Here is a 14097-nt window from a genome sequence, read left to right as displayed (position 1 = left end):
AGCTCCCATTGGCCTGGAACCCGCCTACACCCCAAACCCCTCATCCCCAGCCCAGAGTCTGCACCCCTAGACGGAGCCCTCACACCCCAACCCCCTGCCCCAGCCCAGAACCCACTCCCGCATCCTGAACTCCTCATTTCTGGCCCCCACCCTGGAGTCCATGCCCCCAGACAAAGCCCTCACCCCCTCCCACATCCCAGCCCCCTGCCCCAGCCCAGAGAAAATGAGTGAGTGAGTGAGGGTGGGGAGAGTGAGCGACAGATGGAGGGGGGAATGGAGTGGGTGGGGGCGGGGCCTTGGAGAAGGGGCGGGGTAGGGGCGGGGCCTCAGAGGAGAGGCAGGGCAGGGTGTTCGGTTTTGTGCAAGTAGAAAGTTGACAACCCTAGGTACAGACCCTGAATGCCTGGGATTTCTTAGTCCTGCCTTGCTCCTGTTGGAATGTTCCTTCTAGGCAGGAATCCAGCACTCAGTGGTTTGATACGCTCTCCCTGAGAACTTGGAACCACTTTACTCTTTTTAATCTTCTCACCAAGTCTGTTCTTCTGTTCCCCTCTCCCCCCCCCCCATGCCCGACTTACAAATCCAGCCACACTGATAACATTCAGCTGGCAGGGCCCTCTTTTGAATTGAAACTTTTTGGAAAGCATCTACTGTGAGATGTTCGTCTCTCCTCCTGTGATGCTTTTGATTAAAATAATCCAAACCCTGCAGGGCTTGTGGAATTTTATATGGCCAACCTAATGGAAAGCAGCGAGCATCCGGTAAAGGGGTGGCACACAAAGTTGGAATGGGATAACCAGGGTTGCCAACTTTGGTTGGTCGAATTCCTGGAGGTTTCATCACATGACAATCTTTAATTAAAGATTCATTTTAATTCCTGGAGACTCCCGGACAATCCTGGAGGGTTGGCAACCTGAGGGATAACCAGAACAGGCTGGAGAAAGGGGTATGTGGAGGGCCTAGAGGAGGAGGAGGAGAGGGAGAGCTCAGCTGGCTTTTCTTAATTCCTTTTTAGCCTGGAGTAAGTTAATAGGGTGGATGACTGTAAAGAGGAAAAGACAGACACAGGAAACAGGACCGAAAAGGGGGACAGCGTATGTGTTGTGGGGGGGGGACCACCAAACGCATCCAAATATCCTTTCTTGGCTAGTCAGGTTTTACAGAGCATTGCATGCCCTTCCTGATGTGTGTGTCTGGCTGAGGTTAGGGGCAAAGTTCAGATGACAGTAGCAGAGATGAACTTCTGTTTGAAATCGAACAGAGATTGAAATGCCGCGTGGACCGTCTTCAGAGCCGATCCCGCTTTTGCTTTGCCAGCGTGCCCCAGGTGAGCGGCGTCTGGGGCTCTGGGAGCCGATGCTATTAGCTGGGCACAGCAGCACTGGTTCGGCCACGTTCTGACAGTGAATAATACTGAGGTTGGTATCTCAGGGTATGTCTACACTACCCGCCGGATCGGCGGGTAGCGATCGATCTATCGGGGATCGATTTATCGAGTGTAGTGTAGACGCGATAAATCGATCCCTGATCGCTCTCCCGTCGACTGCTGAACTCCAGCTCAGCGAGAGGCGGAAGCAAAGCCGACGGGGGAGCGGCGGCCGTCGATCCCGCGCCGCGAGGACACGAAGTAAGTGATTCTAAGTCGATCTAAGATACATCGACTTCAGCTACGCTATTCTCGTAGCTGAAGTTGTGTATCTTAAATCGATCCTCCCCGCCCCCCAATGTAGACCAGGCCTCAGAGTGCTGCTGTTGTATAGGCCGGTAGCGGCTGGACAGACAGAACTGATGCAATGATCAATACTTTCCCAGGTCTAAATACATTTGTGAAAATCTGTCAAACTTGTTAGTTCTCCCAGGTGGAGTAGGATGGAGCTGGTACATTCTAGGGCACACAGACATTTGCACATGGGCTTAATTTACACTACATCAGAAGCTGAATTTTATTGTCTCCACACTGTAGCCCAAAGCTCCACAAACCCTCCTCCTCTTTCATGCTCCCAGTCATGTATGGCCTTCTCTCAAGGCACGTGGCTTTTGCCTACACATCCTCCACTCCATTCCTATTCTTAAAGGATAACGGTCCAAGTATAATATAATGATACCGGTCCTCAATATTGATGCAAGGCTTATTCAATATGTTCTGTGGTTGACGGAAACAGCCCAATTCAACCTTTTGCAGGTAAAGACAAAATAGCCATTCAGATATTCATAAACTCCAATATATATGGAGAGAGAAAGAGAGGGTCTATCTTCAGGCTTTTCCACAGTTTCCTGACAATTTTCAAAGTTCTTATTCAGCAGTCATGCAGATTCCAACTTGAGAAGTAGTATGGGAATCCAGATCAAAGCGATTTAAAGTAAAAAATGAACATGAAAACATGAAAGAATAGCACAGTAGTCCCTCAATACTGAAGCACAACTACTGACAAACAAATGGATCCCCCATGGTCTATGTCTTTTTGTGGGAGATAATGCCTTTGTATAAAAAGGGGCTATATAGCTAGATCTGTGCTGGTCAATTCCTTTTATTCACTTACTACTAGAGCCGAGGGAAATTCAGAATTTCTGGTCCACAGGAAATTGCAAAATGTCAATCTTTCTTTTCATTCCAGATTGGAGCAAAATGCTGTAATTCCAAAAATACTTCATTTGGAAATATTGAAACAAAACATTTAGATGTTTTCAAAATCAAAATGTTTCATTTTGGGATGATGACGTGCCCCAAAATGCTTCACTCTGAGTCATTTCAATGCTAAACTGCATTTTCACATTATGACACGTTGGTTGCCACAGGGAGTTGTTTGGTGGCATCAAGCTCCCAAACTTCTACCCTAGGAGTCCTGCCAGACTACATCTTTCATAATGCAACAACGTCATGTGACTTCCATGATGCACCAAGAGGGAAATCAGTGATTGTCTTATAGGAAATGTAGTACTCCAAGGAGATCCACCCAAAGCAAAGAATGAGAGCCCTAAAGCAATGTGAATGAAACACTTTGGGTCAGTTTTTAAAAAAGGAAATATTCCGATTTGGGTCGAACCGACCTGATGACCTGAAATCAAATATTAAATCTCATTTTTCCTGGTGGAAGATCAACATTTTTGCAGAAAATGTATTTTTATTGGAAAACCATTCTGATGGAAAATCCCTGACCAGCTCTACCTTAGTAAATTTAAAAAAAGAAAAGATTTAGTTAAACTCGGTTATTGGGCTCGGATTTCTAAAATTAGGAGTCTGATTTTCTAAAGTGCTGACAAGCTTCCATTAGGAACTTTAACAGAATCACTGAAATGTGGGGCTACCAAGGACCTTGAGAATTCATCAAGTCCAGCTCCCTGCGCTGAGACTGGACCAAGTAAACTTAGACCATCCCTGACAGGTGTTTGTCTAACCTGCTTTTAAAAACCTCCAGTGACGGTGATTCCATAACCTTCCTTGGAAGCTACTCCAGAGCTTAACCACCCTTAGAGTTAGAAAGTTGTTCCTAATATCTAACCTAAATCTCCCTTGCTGTAGATTAAGCCTGTTACTTCTTGCCCTACTTCCAGTGGATATGGAGAACAATTGATCACTGTCCTCTTTATAACAGCCCTTAACCTATTTAAAAATTGTTATAAGGTCCCCCCTCAGTCACCCTTTTCTCAAGACTAAACATTTCCCTTTTTTTAACCTTTTCTCATAGGTCAGGTTTTCTAAACCTTTTATCTTTTTTGTTGCTCTCCTCTGGACTCTTTCCATTTGTCCACATCTTTCCCAAAGTGTGGCACTCAGAACTGGACACAGTCCTCCAGCCGAGGCCTCACTAGAGCCAAGCGGAGTGGGATAATTACCTCCTGTGTCTTACATATAACACTCCTGCTAATACACTCCAGAATCATATTACTCCCCTCCCCCTTTTTCGTGTGCAACTGCATCACATTGTGGACTCGTTCAATTTGTGATTCACTGTAACCCCCAGCTCCTTTTCAGCAGCCCAGCCACCAAGCCAGTTATTCCCCACTTTGTAGTTGTGCATTTGATTTTTCCTTCCTAACTGAAGCACTTTGCACTTGTCTTTATTTAATATTCGCTTCATCAGTTGAGGAGTGAGGCCAACCCTGATCCACTTATTTTGAGCCTTTAAACTGGGAATGGCTGGGTGCGCCACACGTCTGAAAAGGAGGCTGTGATGGGGTGTATACGTCCCATCCTGCCACAGCCTTTAAGGGGTTAAGAGACAGAGTTGCTACCTCCTCAGCTGAGGCTAACTGGCTAACCTGGCTAAGAGCCTGCAGACCAGGGAGAAGGAGTCTGCCTGGGAACCTGAGGCGACTCTGTCAGCCCCAAACTAGCAGGAAGTGGTGCAAGGAGCTGGAGCCTCCAGGGAGAAAGCACTGGAAGGAGCTTCTCTGAAGGCAGATGAAGGTAAGAAGTGGCTCAGGGAACAGCAGTGAGTCTGAAGAAGCAGCCCTTAGCTGTTCGCTACAGGGTCCCTGGGCTGGAAGCCAGCGTAGAGAGAGAACCTGGGTTCCCCTACCTGCCCTCAGGAAACGGGTGTAAAAGGCCTTCAGATGCCAGGGGCGAGGCCTGTTGAGCCAGGAGACTGCAGGCCTGGAGGGGCTGTTGACAAGGGGTGCCAGTAGGGGTGCAGGAACAATTTGTCTAGTGGGGGTGCTCAGAGCCTTGAACCAAACTGTAAACCTGGTATATAATGGAACCCACTTCAAGCCCGGGGGTGCTGCAGCACCCCCAGTCCCAGCATCTGTGGGTGCCAGAGCTGAACAGGCTTCTGCCTCATGCCTGGCCATGACCCTTCACCCATGAGTGACCCTTCACTCCTGTTTAGGTGCCTGAAAATGCATTTAAAATGGTCAGCTTTGATTATTCTCATGTTTCAGCATAGAACCAGCACTGCCTTCCGACTGTTCAGATTGGTCAAACTGTCTTCAGCCTCGTCCTTGTTCACGGCTAGTCTGACAGTAGCTGGCTTCTACCACAATGTATTAGCTGCAGCAAGGTCCCATTGTTTCAGTCTGCTCCGTTCTCTGCCACAGCTCCCTGGATAGATGGAAACAGGAAGGAGGTCTCTGTACCGTCCACAGCCAGCGGTCTCTGCTGATTCCTTTCAGTATGCCTGAGATGCAGGACTTGGTGGAGCTAAACGTCCTGTCCTTGTTGTAAGATTTCACTTGTGCCTCCTTCAGACGTCTGTCTTTCTTCCATACATCCAATAACGTCCCTGGGGTAGGTCTAACTTGCCTCGATGACACCATGTGAGTTAGCACCAACCGTCTTGGGTATTTAACCCTAGTAAGGTAGGGATTAAGTCCTCAGAAGAAATGAAGATTTGGGCACCAGCATCAGCACAGGGGTTGAATTTCTGTCCCCATTCTGATTTCAGCACCACCACCACCTCTCGGCAGTGTCAATAGCGCCCCCTGCCTGTGTTACGGGACACCACCAAGAGTCGCCATCCTTGATGAATCCTATTTTGCACCATGGATAGGGTAAGCCCTTGCTTCGCTCCACACTATTCCTTGGGATCTTTGCTCAGTCACCTCCTTCCAGCCCTCTGCCGTCTCCTGACGAGAACAGCCAGGGTTCCGATAGTCCACTTTGAATAATAAAGGAGAGCTTTGGAAGGGACACAAACACTTCTGCCTCTAACTACTGGGGTTTGACAGGAGGAGACTTTTGCTGGAGGCAGATTATCCCATGACCACCTGCTGCTGGGTTCTTGCACCTTTCCCTGAAGCAGCTGCTGCTAGCCGCTGTTGCATACTGGACTCGATGGTCCACTGGTCTGATCCTGTCTGGCAACTCCCTTCTGCCTCCAGCTCTGTGCCTTTGCCTAAATTACCCTCTGTGTTTGGAGTACCATCCCTACAGTGTGCCATGCATCCTTCTCCTTCCAGTCTCCCTCAACCTCTCACTCCTTGCGGCTTGTCATAACGAGCCGCTCAGACTTTAGACTGCACGTTGTCAGATGGCTTGGGATTTCTCCTGGCATGGATAACTGAAGAGAATCTTTGTGCAGGAGAGAGTATCGTGGGCATAAAGTGCCACACACCTGGGACGCAGTAGAAGTACCTAGTAATCCTGACTCCAGGTGCAGTGTGGCACCTGGCTCCTTGTCAGGATTAAGGGAGAGGGGTGGGAAAGGAGGTGGGATAAACCCTGTGCCTATTCCACGGGTGTGTTGCAAGGCCCCAGATGGCCAAGCTGGGCTGTGTAGCACGCCTTTCTTTATCTCCCTACCCGCCCCTTGCTCCTTCTGGGGTCGGCACCCACAAGGCCCAGGGGGGCTCAGCTCAGTACTCGCCGGCTTGGTACCTTCCTTTGGGGGGTTCTGGTGTAAAGCGGGCCAGGAGGGCACCCCCAAGAGCAGGCGCGTTGGTGGTGAGGGCTGGAGGGGAGGGAGGGGAGCACCGAGGGACGGCTTGGATGGAGAAGGAGCGAGCAGTTTTCACAGCCCTGGTGTGGTGCAGTTGGTGAATCCAGCCGAGGGAGCCCCCCGAGCTGCCCTCCCCCACACACCCTGGGCAGAGGGCTGGCATCTATGGGCAGCGTGTTGCCCCCTGCACTCTGAGCTCTGCTGGCAGTGGCAAAGCCCAGGCCTGTATCCTTCTGCTTCCCCATCACATCGACACCCTGGCTGTGATAACAGCGAGCTCGCGGAGAGAGGCCACAGCTCCCGGCTCCCCTCAGCGGGCTCTCCCCCTCTCAGGTGACCGCTCGGCCCTTTCCCTGCAGAATGCGAGATTCTCAAAGCATCTCCTTCGTAGTTGCTGGGTCTGGGGTCACAGTAAGGGGGAGAGGGTGTGTGGCTTCCCTGCTCCGGCAGGGCAAGCAGCATTTGCCCCCTGCCCGCCAGCTCTCCCTGGCTGGTGCGGTGAGAGTGCCCCCTCCTGTTTCAATCTCCTTTAACCCCTGCCAAGTCCCGGGAAGCGGCTCCCTCTTGCCCACAGGGCCCTGCTGCCTGAGCGTAGCCCTCCTGCTCCATGTCTGCATTATAGCCCGCGAGGCCTGAGGGGAGAGCAGGGCTGGACAAAGCCAGGCCTCTGAGCAACGCGAACTCGTCCTGTCAGACCCCCACACTTGTCTCCGCTCCTCATTCTGACATTGGCCTCTTCCTGGTGCTTCAGGGAAAGGGGAACCCTCCTCCCCCCAATGCAGCACTGTGGCTAACACTCACCCCCTCGGCTAAGGCGTTGGGGAGGTCCCTGCTGCAGGGCGCTGAGTGACAGCTTCGGAAAGAGCCAGCCCATGCCAGAGCAGAGCAGAGAATTGGCCGATGGCCTGGGGCTGTGGTCGGAGGAGGAGGTGAAATTCCAGGAGGGTGGGGAGCCAAGAAAACGAGGCGGGTGCCTGCTACTTAGCATCTGCGGGGAGGTCTCCACGTGGGCAGCGTGCAGAGTACAGACGCTGCACAGCCGGCTAGCGCGGGTACCACAGTCATGTGGACGGTGAGGCAGGGCTGAGGTGAGCAGAGTGCCCCGCACGTCTGACCCCTATGGTTTGTACCCCACATGGCTCTCCATGGGCCCAAGCCGCACCTCCCATGCCGACACTGTTATTTTTAGCAGTAATGGAGCCTTTCACTGCGGCGTGTAGCTACACGTACCCGCCACGGCCGCGTTGGTAGACCAGGTCTGTGAGTGCTGCCTATCCGTGAGAGCAGCAGTGCCAGCCCCTGCCAGCGCAGGAGAGCCGGGTCACAGCAGCAGCCTTTACGCGGACGGGTAGAGAAGAGGAGCAAAGGCTGCTGCAGTGACCTGGGTAAAAGGCGGAGTTGGTCCAAGGCACAAATGGGATTTAGGTGCCCAACTGCCGCTGGCTTCCACATGGGCACATAACTGGCAATCTCCCCCCTGGGCCTGAAGTTGGACACCTAAGCCCGTATTTAGGGGCTTAAATAAGTGGGTTGGGTTTCAGAGGCGCTGAGCACTCAGTGGGAGTGCTGGGTGCTTGGCAACTCTGAAATACAGGCCGCTTATTTCATTCCCTAAAGATGGGCCTAGGGCTCCGACCCACGAAGGTATTTAGTCAATGGGAGTTGGCACCTAGGCCCACAGCCTCAAAGATATTTAACTTCCAACACCCAGCGGTGAACATGTTGGCCGCGGTGTCTTAAATCTAACACTAGATGCATTGTTCATGTGGTGTCCGCCTCACCCAGGCTCTGGAAGCCAGCAGCGGCTCTGACTCTGGAGTTGCTGGGGTCCATTGGCGAAACTGGAAAGAGGTGTGTGCAGTGTACCGCGCAACAGTCTTCAAATGGCCACTTCCCTCGAATGCTCTCAGCTGGGAGGCCAAAAGACGTGGAAGATCCTCAGTTGGTGGAGCTTGGAGGTTCATGGAGCTACACTGATTCACATGAGCTGAGGATCTGGCCATGGGTCCCTCATCCCCCACAGCCCATATCTCCTCTATTCATGGGGACTTGTCAATAGCCGTTATGGCCTTGCTGTCTCTGGAAGAGAAGGACCAGGAAGAATGCTGGCACTTGGCTGATGCGCCAGCAGCGGAATCCCCGGGCCACGGTTAAACTGCGCTTTGACGTCACATCAGGGGCTTTTGTATCTTGATCTCCAATTTGCAGGCTGATTGACAGTGTGTCCATTGCCTAGAAAGTCACTGCACATCTTGTAAAGGACTTTGCGTGTCTCTGCCTTGCAAATTCCCCCCTTCCCTTTTTTATTCTCAGCCTGCATCTTTGGATGAAGGAGCAAGTTCTTTCCACCTGCCCCGTCCGCAGAACCCGAATGAACAGGTAATGAAGTGGTCTGTGTTAGCAGCCAGTCGGCAGGTTTGCCACCAGCTGCATCATCTCTACTTCCCCTCGGAGGTGCTTTTTGCTCTAAAGCAAGCTAAGGGCTGGATTGTCAGGAAGGGTGTGAACAACAGTGGGTGCAAAATGTGTGGGCAATTGCAGGTCTAATTTGCATGTGTATGTTCCAGGCTTTTAGTTATTGCATGTGCAAGTTGTTGCGTATGCAAATGCCCCGTTAGATGTCTGATGTGTACTTGTACGCACCCTCACTGCACTCAGGGATGTGCTACTGACGTTTTTGTGAGTGCAGTTGTGTATACACATTACTGAGAATCTGGCTCTAATTTTGTTTTAAAACACTAGCATCCTTCCATTAAACACAGAAGGTGTTTTCCGACTTCACTGAGCCCATAGCAATGGTACCTAGTCTTACCGAAAGGCTCTGTCTGTTTGGCTTAAATGCAATGGCTTTCATAGTGTCTAATGAACAAATGACCTAAGGACAATGTCACACTTTGACACATGTATATTTAACACAATCCATTAACAATACTATGGAAGCTAACTTGTTCAAACTGACCTGTTTTGCTTCCTGCATGGAGCCAGCATGTCACACTGAAATTAAATACTGCCCATCCTCAGTTTTGGGGGAGGCACAAGTGACTTGATTGTGCAAATTGCAGGATTTTAGCTCTGTACCGACACTCTCTGTAAGGAAAACTGTTCATCGGTGCATGAGCTGCATTAGAAATTTATTGGTTGAGTTTTTTTACAATCCCTGCAGGCCAGATGCTCAGCTGGTGTAAACTGATAGCGCTACGCTGCCTTACACCAGCCGAAGATCTGGCCCTACACTTTTACATGTATTGTTTATACAGCTGTGGGTGACTCCAGCATCTCTGTCCTGCTCTGAATCACTGAGACTGACTCACATTCCAGTGCTGGCAGTCGGTTGATAGGCAGATAGCCAGATCAGAGCATGCTGGAGTGCTAGGGAAAGACATACTTTGGACTCTGGGGTGGTCATGGCAAGACTAGCAGGTCAGTAACTGAGCTCAGCAGTAATCCTCCAAAAGTCTGTTGCTGCCAGCAGTTTGTTAACTAAAGACCCGTGAGGAAGCCAGGGCTTCCCATCAAATCTGTTCATGGCCACAGCAAGTGGCTTTGAAAGATCCCTTGTTATTAGGCAAGACCTTTTTAATTGCAACTTTGATTCCGCTTCGCTCAGCTAGTGCTAGAAGTCATAGGAAAGTGTCCAGGCAAAGAAAAATAGCACGTTTCCCCCATGCTCATCAGGCATCTAGAGGAGAAAACATACCCCCCTAAATGTGCACCAAGTGGAATGCACCACTGCTTTACAAGAAAATAGGTGAGCAGGATGTCCACCAAACTCAGACTTAGCTTAAATATTTGTATTTGCTGGGCCCAGATCCTCCAAGGTATTTAGGTACCTAACTCCCATTGATTTCTATGGAAGTAGGAGCCTAAATACCTTTGATCTGGGCCGTAGCCCCTAAGGGTATGTCTGCACCGGAGCTGGGAGCGAGTCTCTGGGCCTGGATAGGTAGATTTGTGCATGCTAAAAATAGCAGTGTAGATGTTGCAGCAAGGGCAGTGGCTTGGGATAGCCACCCGAGTCCAAGCCTGCCCCACTCCCTGGGCCACAGCTTGGGCAGCTAGCCCGAGCCACTCCCCAGCAGCAATGGTCACACTACTATGTTAGCTCAAGAGGAGCTAGCATGAATCTGTCTGCTTGGGCTGGGAGGCTCGCTCCCAGCTGCAGTGTAGACATACCCTAAAGGACTCAAACTGGATCAGGGCCCCACTGTACAGCCCCAAGCACACCCTTATAACAAAGACAGTCCCTGCCCCAAAGACCTTGCAATCTAATTGAGACAACAGATAGACTGAGCAAACCAACCTGGGGAGAACAAGGTAGCGGGGAGATGATTTTGATTAGCACAAGAAGCAGGGGTCACAACACATCAGCTGCCTAGGTGTTGCCAAGTGACAACGCACTTAACATTCGGAATCAAAGGTTTGCCCTAAGATGTAGTCCCAGGTGTAAACTAGGACAGCCATCTATCATACTAGGGAGGCAGACATATCCCAGACTGGTCCTTCATGCCCCTCCGACATGACATCTGGATATGCCGGAGTGTAGCAATGGGCAAAACATGCATGGCAATGAAATGAAGCCAGTGCTCAGAAGATTAGCAGGCTTGAGGAGTCCCTCACAAATCCCCCTCCCTGCTTACTGCTGACTCTGGAAGCTAACGTTTGCCTTTGGAGGGTTCAAGGGAAAAACAAGACAGGCTACAAGGTTTAAAGCTTTAATAAACACCTGCTCTTAAACTGCCTCAGAAGTCAGAATGTATCAAGCTACATGTAGAGAATTGCCCAGTGACAACTGGGAAAGGGTCACTTGTCATTAGTTGCTCATCCCATGCCTAATGCAGCCATGAACAACTATGATGTGTCTTCGGAGCAGCAAATCACTGGACTGTTTAGGATTTAATCAGTGCTGGTAGATTTAGTTCCTGAGTTTGTTTCACATACTCAAGTGAGCATTTTTCCAATAAATGAAGACACTTATTTTATATATATAACAATGGCTTATCCTCAAGAAATTATCCTGTGTTAATTCCTGCGCTTTGTGCATCACTTGTTGTTCTGCTGAAAGATAAATAGGAACAGTAACAGGCTTGTATCTGTAGCAGAAGAGGCGGGTGATGAATTTTAGTGAGCAATCGGTATTCATTTCAGTTTGCCTCACCATTCCTCTGTGGAGTTAGGTCTGTTTGTCTGCTTTAATCATTTCATTGCATTTTTTCTGGGGAGAAAAACATCTCTCTAGTTGGAATCACCCTCTAAGCTTGAAATGTTGAGGTTTTTTATGATGATGATGATTTTATTGCATTATATTTTTAAGGTTATTTGGGCTTGCAGGTCTAATCAGGTGCTTTGGGGAAGAAGCTCCCCTCACTACGGTTCCAAAATGTGAATCTTCCAGGGAGTATGACTCATCCGCAGTAGGAGAGGGTTGTTCTGGTTCACTGGAAGCATAAGCAATATTAGCTGAGACATGATTACTTACTGCTGCTCTTTCTGTTGGTAGTGAGCTTATAAACTACACAGACAGTGCAGAGGGAGAGGCACTATCTATCCAGTAAACATATCTGGAGCTTGGCTGTATGGTAAGTTATTGATAGGCGAATAACGGTATGAATGGAATAACTCTCTCATGCTGGATTGGGACTAAATCGTCCCCTTTGGAAGAAAAGGGTAGTGGGAAAAAATAACTAGTAGGGGCCTGAGGTCAGCGTGGAGTGTTGCCTGAATAAGGAGTGAAGGATCAGGCCCTTGGGTTTCAATGCAGGATGAAGGGAGAGAAAATAAGATGCCAGTGGGAATACCCAGCTCTTATACAGCATGCATCATCCATATGTAATGCCAACTAGACCCTGCTTGGCGGCAGCGGGGATCAAACCTGGGACCTCTTGAGCTTAATGCATGAGCCTCTACTGCCCTGAGCTAAAAGATTCATCTCTCTTAGCCAAGGATGTAGCAAGCTCATTTATCTTTAGCTGGCCTAACCACCACTAGAGGGGGACAGAGTGCCACCCCAAGCAAGCCGGGGTTGCACATAGATCTCAGAACACGTAACAAAGGAAGCAAGCATCACTATGCCCATTTTACAGAGTGGGAAATTGAGGCCCATAAGCAAAATGATGTCCATTCAGCAAGCCAGTGGAAGAGAGGGGAACAGAAACAAGGTCTCTTGTGTCCCAGCCCACTGCTCTCTCCCGCAGGAGTTAGTAAGTCAGGCTCACACAGGTGCTGCAGAGAGGGGCTCTAGGACCAGGAATGGAGAAGGGCTGGGCTGAGTTAAGACACACTGAGCTGGCGGCTTTGTTTTGTTATGATGGGTGTTTTAATCCATTTCCCTATGACTGAGAGAGAGAGAGAGAGAGAGAGAGAGAGAGAGAGTTCTCCCTGAGAAAAGGGATCTGATTGGCTGAGCTTGTGTCGTGTTGCCTTCATGCTTGGAGCAAACTTTGGCAATAAAGGTATATGCTGTGACCCAAAGCTTTGCCCGTTGTGCCGTTTGGCCTCCCCCTGGCATCTAGTCTGGGTTATATGGAATCATGGTTAATAAAGATTGCTTGGTGAGCCTGCTCGGCGAACACCAATCAGCTTCCCTCTCGAACGTGGGGCAGCTACTGGTTACCTAAGGAATTGTGAGGGGAGGTTTTTAAGGACAGGTTAGACAAACACTTAATCCTTTCTCAGCACAGGGGGCTGGACTAGATGACCTCTCACTGTCCCTTCCAGCCAGGGCTGGCTTTAGCAAGTACGGGGCCCAATTCCTGGGGCGGCACTTTGGATTGCCGGCCAGGGTCGCGGGGCTCCGGGGCTGCCTGCCGTGCTCCGGCCGGGGTTGTGGGGCTGCCTGTCGTGCTCTGGCCGGCGGTCCGGCCGGGGTCGCGGGGCTGCCTGCTGCGCTCCGGCCGGCGGTCCGGCCAGGGTCGCGGGGTCGCGGGGCTGCCTGCCGCGCTCCGGCTGGCGGTCCGGCCAGGAAAGCGGGGCTGCCGCGCTCTGGCCGGAGGTCCGGCCGGGGTCGCGGGGCTGCGGGGCTGCCACGCTCCGGCTGGGGTCGCGGGGCTGTGGGGCTTGCCGCACTCCAGCCGGCGCTCTGGCCAGGGGAGCGGGGCTCCTGAAGATGACCGCAGCCAAGGTGAGTGCGCGGGGCCCGATTCCGGGGAATCGGGCGGATCGGCCTAAAGCCGGCCCTGCTTCCAGCCGTCCAGTTCTGCAGTCTGCATTGTCAGTGTGTTTTGCTGCTGCTCCTGAATGTCACTTCCATTTGTAATGTGCACTGGGGGATGTGAGTCTGGCTGCCAGTCTCACCCAGGGATTTAATTAGCAGATAATATCAGCTCTTATTGGAGGGGTGGGGTAGAGGAAGGGTCAGCGGCCCAAAGGCAGGGGTCTAAGGAAAACAGTACTTGCCCCCAAAGCTGCTTATTTTGCAGCATCTTAACAGCGTGTATTTACAGCTGAGATCATCCAGACAAGCTTATTCCTGTTATTGGCACATATCAAGGGCCTGTGAAGTCCATAGCAAAATTTCCACCGCCTTCAATGGATTGAGTTCTCAATGTGCGCCCCTCAAACAATGCATGCGACGGGCAAGCTTATGCGCCAAGAGCACCTCTTTCCATGTGACCGGGCTTACCCAACCTCCTGAAAGGAAGGGGAGTTTTTCCATCTTGAGCCGAAGTGTGGGATTTGGCTGTTACACACATTTTGATGTATTCGCTCATTGATGAGCCTGTAT

This window comes from Terrapene carolina, unplaced genomic scaffold (assembly GCF_002925995.2).
Source record: "Terrapene carolina triunguis isolate 2854851 unplaced genomic scaffold, T_m_triunguis-2.0 Scaffold189, whole genome shotgun sequence".
NCBI classification, from domain to species: domain Eukaryota; kingdom Metazoa; phylum Chordata; order Testudines; family Emydidae; genus Terrapene; species Terrapene triunguis.
Note: the sequence above shows the minus strand (reverse complement) of the source record.